Source organism: Mastomys coucha, unplaced genomic scaffold (genome assembly GCF_008632895.1).
Source record: "Mastomys coucha isolate ucsf_1 unplaced genomic scaffold, UCSF_Mcou_1 pScaffold20, whole genome shotgun sequence".
Classification (NCBI taxonomy): Eukaryota; Metazoa; Chordata; class Mammalia; order Rodentia; family Muridae; genus Mastomys; species Mastomys coucha.
In genome coordinates, this window is record NW_022196903.1 from 30,944,491 (window position 1) to 30,950,355 (window position 5,865).

The 5,865-nt window shown below is 43.4% G+C and overlaps 1 non-coding gene across 1 annotated transcript; it reads left to right on the forward strand.

Annotated features, from left to right (window-relative positions):
* Positions 1–1,802: 1,802 nt before the first annotated feature.
* Positions 1,803–1,932, forward strand: LOC116100157. The gene has a single exon (XR_004122503.1). It is a non-coding gene; the product is annotated as a small nucleolar RNA SNORA17 (small nucleolar RNA).
* The last annotated feature ends 3,933 nt before the right edge of the window (positions 1,933–5,865 follow it).

The window sequence follows — 5,865 nt, forward strand, 5'->3', positions numbered from 1 at the left end:
GTGTCTGTGTGTGTCTTTCTGTCTCTCTGTCTCTGTCTCTGTCTCTGTCTCTCTCTCTTTCACACACATACATACACACACACACATACACACACACACAGGACCACAGGACTATGGGAGAATTATTGATAGTAGCAAAAATGTGAAGGTTGGTGCCTAAAGAACTAAGCCGAAGTCACAAGCTCCTGAGTAAGAATGCTAAGAAAGTAGGAACTCCAATCTTGACGATTTCCTTTCTAGCTGCTTTGAGTTTCTATATGGAAGACTTTCCAACTTACCCCTTTACGATGGAGTGTGCAGTTCAATTCTGACCTGTGATGATGCTTCAGATTGAGGGATTATATGAGAATGGTTCTGTTAGTTCTGTTTTATGTGGGAAGAAAAATGGAGAATTTATTCTTTTTGTTCTTCAGGAAATTGACTGAAACTAGCTTGGGGGCCAGTCTATGCTTGTCAATCCTATTCTTGTCTTTTCAAGACAATATATCTGTTTTTTTCTTCCTAGCCCCTGGCTAATAAGTAATCCCTAACTTGGAAAACAACAAAAATATGTACAGCAGAGAGCTCAATGATATTTAAGCTACATGTGCTCTTTCCTGTGAGGACCATGTTAGGGATGTTTACATAATAGTTTGATAGCATACAGGTTATTCTGAAGAAGATGAAATCAAACATGGGATTTTCAATAGTTGTAAAAGTATTTACTATGGTTTCTTAGAGAAAAGTATCCATCTCTGTCTTTTTTTAAATGAAAGAATAAATGTTATCTAGAAGATTTTAAAACGAGAACAAGAACAAAGCTGCAATCTAGAGACTTCTTGAAGATAGTAGGCATATGGAATTCTTTGTACCTTAGGAAGTCACTGTTTGTCCATATTGGATCAGCATCATATGACATACAGGCTATAAACTTTCAACACTAAACAGCACAACAGAAACTTTTCTTCCAGTGTCCTCTATAACAGAATGTCTCTCCATGTGAAGTGAAGGAAAAATTCTTTGATTCCAAATAGCAGGTGAAAAGGAGAGTAGAGTCTATTTTTTATTTTAGGAAGAATGAATATTAAATATTTCTCTGAGAAAGAGAATTGCTAAGATAATGAAATCTGTCATCCTGAATTTTGTGGAGAAGCAATAAATATCTACCAGAAAGACATGAACAATGTTGGATGAAAGCCTCTTCAGCTTGCCAAAGTCTGACCCTCTCTTCCAAATTCCTACGTTAATATCCTAATGCTCTAGATGATGAAATAGAAAGTGAGACCTTGGAAGGTGATTAGGTCCTAGCATGATCAGGTCCAAGCACAATGAAGGCAGAGACTTTGAATAGAATTGTGTAAAAAAGAGTCCCTGTGATCTTGTTTAGTACTCCAGCCAAATGCAGTAAGGAGAACATTCTTCCATAAAGAAATAGGTCCTCAGCAGACAATAATGAGCTGAAAGCACATTATTGTTGAGCTTCCTAGCCTTTGGAACTGTGAGAAATCACTTTCTGCTGGTGGTTAGTTACTGTCCTGGGGTAGTTCATTATAAAAGCCCTTATCTTTTGCTTAGCATCTTTTTAATGGGAAAATAGTCTTACTGAGTGTGTTTTCAACATAGGGGTAACCACTGCTCTGTGTGCAAATGGTAGCACATAAACAGGACACTAGACTGTTTTCATGCAAGAGCTTTAGATTAGAACAATAATAGGCCACTGGATGCTCGGGCTGTACATGAGATTTCTAAATATATAATGAGTGGAATGTATTTTCAGAATCCTGGAAACACTGAGATCACTAGATTCAGACCTTTACTATGTTTATGTCCCTAGAGGCATCAGGTGTGGATGCTATGTCACATGTGCATGGGTAGGTGGCAGAGAGGAGAGAGGCTATGTCTACACTCAGTGTTCTGATCTGTGAACATCTGAAAGATTAGTAGCCTAACCATTCTCTTAAAAAAGCAAGCCTAAGATGATCACCAGACTGGTGCCAGGTGGACGTGGATAGGGAGCTAGCCTGAAATGATCACCACTCTAGCACGCACAGGCCTGGGAGGACAGACCATGACCAAGATGACCCCTGCTCAGTGCTATGATGAACAAGTAGGGCACAGCAGTCCTAAGACCATTCCTGAGATGACCCAAGACACTTAGAGATACTTGGTGCCACTAACAGGAACTAGTCAGTGGTGGAGAATTGGAAGAGGAAGAGAAACAGAAGGATGTGGCACAATGGAGAGGGGTAGAACTGTACACTTGAGGGTAATGAGGAATGGCCTGATGTGAGTAGATGGTGATACCACCTTGGACCATGTTGGGGTTTTGACTTGTGCTGCCATCAGGGACTGTGTCTGGGTCCATGGCCCTGAAGCAGCAGGGGTCTTTTACCACCAAAGGCCAGGTGAATATCATTAGTATGGGCTGCCACATTGAGAAATGTCAATGTCTGAGGGCTGTGCAGAACTGGCCCCACCCCTTACCTGGGCATAATGGGAGAGCTGGCTCTGGGCACATAAAAACAGAACAGACTCTGCCTATAGACAGCTGCTCCCTTGGGGGAGCAGGCCCTGTACATTATGGGAGTTGTAGGTAAGCTGGGCCTGAGGACATGAGCATGGGAGAGCTGGCTCTACCACTCACCTCCTGTGCAGTAGTGTGGATGATGGAGAGCTAGCTACTCTCCTTCCTCCTCCCAACCTCACCTATGGCTGGTGGGATACCTGTCTCTAGGAGTATTAAGAGCAGGAGAGCTGGCTCTGACTCTCACCTGCTGCAGTACTCAGAGAGCAGGCCCCACTTCTCATCTGGATAGCACAGTAGAGCTGACCCTGGTGGCTGGGTCTGAGGTTGTGAGAACTGGAGGACAAGTCCTGTCTCTTGTCTTCTGTGCATTGGCATTGGCAAGGAAGAGATTCATTACATCCCCTTCCTTTGCCATTTGTGGGATAGGGTCCTGAGAGCAGGAGAGCCATCCTTGTCCTTCACTTCCTCCAAAACTTGGGAGAGCAGGCCCTGTAAGTCACCTAGGAAGTGCAGTAGAGCTGGCCCTGGATGTGGGAGTTGGAGGTGAGCTAGTCTTGAGGGTATGGGTTTAAGAGAAGCAACCCTGCCTCTTGTCTGCTGGGCAGTGGTAAGGATAAAAGAGAGATACTCTCCTCCCCTCCCTTGTTCCTTGCCATCTATGGCAGGTGGAAGAACATGAGCATGGGGACATAAGCATGGAAGAACAAGCCATGTCCTTTACCAGCTGCAACACTTGGGAGAGCAGGCCCTATACCTTACTTACATAGATACAGGGTAAAGCTGGCCCTGGTTGCAGAATTTGTGGGTGAGCCTGCCCTGAGGATATGGGAGCATGAAAGTTGGTGAGGTAACCAGCTCAGATACTTCTCAGGCCCAGATTCTGAGCTTCGAATGGCTCCACCCCAATATTTACCCTATGAATGAACTGCTAGAGTACATGGAGGACCTGGGTCTACAGATCCAAAGCTACAGGGTTTCCATGACACAGGGCCACAACAAGATATCTGTGAGACATCTCAGTCTGGTGAGGTTCCAGTATTGATAGTACAGCAGAAGCCAGAGGCATTGTACCAGAGCAACAAGTGATTGCAATGATCATTTGCAAGCAAAGAAGTATGGACAAAAGGGGATACTGTGGGACATACTGTGACACGCTACAGCTTCCACAGTGAGGTTTTTTTTCCTCTGTTGGGGGCTAGATTTCAAGGGTGGAGGGTGTGTACCAGGGGAGGATGAGTGGGATTGGAGTGCGTGAAATTCATGAAGAATCAACAAAGAGTTAAATAAAAGAATGGCAGGGGCTGACAGCCATGTAGGGCTAGATAGAAAACCAGAGGAAAGGAGTTCATTATCTACGGTATAGAGGAGAGTCAAGACTGTGAAGTTTTGCCTTTAATGGCTAATGTGTCTACCTCTACAGCCCAACAGTTGGTCTGTGAACAAGAGGAGAAATGGGCAGAAGTGGTGACAATGTCTTTTGGAATAAGGAGTAAAATCACTTAATTTGGAGTAAACTGACTGAGAGGCATGGGGTGGGGAAAAATCAGCAGAGTGTGGACTTGCTCAGTAAGTGCTGCCCTCACCTCTGGGTGGATAGTCAACCCTCAAGGCTGACTCAGATGATTATGTAGTAAGGTGAAAGGTTATTCTCTAAAGAGCTGGTGTTCCCATTGCTCTATCAGAGGCAAGTGTGTCAGTTGTCATTTTACCTGTGAAAGGATACTCATAAGGACACGAAGTATGAACCTTAGGAGAACAGGAAAATGTGACAGTGAAGGAGATCCTCTATTCTTCATAAAGGAAAAAGAGTCAGAGAGTCAGAGAGAGGAGGAAAAAGAGACACAAGAGGAAGTAGCCTTGACTTATATCTGTCACTGTGTACAAGGGACTATTTCCAGGGACCTGAACAGGAAACTCAAGGAAGAACATGTTTTCAGGTATCTTTGTACTCCAGAATTCAAATATACCCTCTATTCTCCTTCAAAATTGATAGCAACTCACACTAGCTTTGTTTGTGGAAATTTACACATGGTAAACTCAAGTTTTGTAGAAAGTCTCTTTATGCACAATTTCTTCAGATGATTTGGGAGTTTGAGTCAAAATTGATGTCTTAGTCAGGGTTTCTATTCCTGAAAAAACATCATGACCAAGAAACAAGTTGGGGAGGAAAGGGTTTATTCAGCTTACTTTCACATTGCTGTTCATCACCAAAGGAAGTCAGGACTGGAACTCAAGCAGGTTAGTAGGCAGGAGCTGATACAGAAGTCATAGAGGGATGTTCCTTACTGGCTTGCTTCCCCTGGCTTGCTCAGCCTGCTCTCTTATAGAACCCAAGACTTCCAGCCCAGGGATAGCACCACCCACAAGGGGCCCTACCCCTTGATCACTAATCGAGAAAATGCCCCACAGCTGGATCTCATGGAGGCACTTCCTCAACCGAAGCTCCCTTCTATGTGATAACTCCAGCCTGTGTCAAGTTGACACACAAAACCAGCCAGTACAATTGACATATTCATTGGCTCATAACTCCAACCAAACTCCTAGAAATGAAACCAGAATCATGAGATGCAATGCATTGCTAGATGTCTATGATGCTTCCTAAATGAAATACATTCTAATTATTCTTGAGTAGTTTGAAACTATCAATCAAAACCATATCTGTCCTAGTTAGGGTTTCTATTGCTATGATAAAACACAATGACTAATTGCAATTTGTGGGGAAGAAAAGGGTTTACCTTACTCAGGGATGTCAGGACAGGGACTTGGATGCAAAAGCAAAGCAGAATCCAGAGAGAATTGCTGCCTACTAGCCTCTTTCTCATGGCTTTCTTAGCTATGACTCAGGATTACCTGCCTAGGGGAGGGATTGCCTCCCATGTCAATCATCAATAACCAAAACCAGAACCAAACCAAACCAACCAACCAAACAAACAACAAAACAGAAAATGACCTATACTTCCCTACAGGCCAATCCTATGGAGTCTTTTTTATTTTTTTTTAAATAATCCTCTTCCCAAATGACTATAGTTTGTGTCAAGCTGACATACAACTAGCCAGCATAACTACAATGCCATCTGGATTGATATCTTTGGTCAGAGAAATTTGATATTGTCTGGTCTGTGTATGAATGCTTATCTGGATATTATAACACGTAATCATCGTCCTAACTTCCTTTATCAATGGGGAAGAAAATGGGGGCAAAATGAATTCTGAACAAGTAGAAAAAGAAGCTATAAGGGCATCTGGGTTCTAATCCTGTGTGATGCCCAGAATTCAGTCCCCTGCCACTGACTGTGTGATGGCCAGAGTTCAGTCCCCTGCCACTGACTCTGGGGTTCTAATCCTGTGTGATGGCCAGA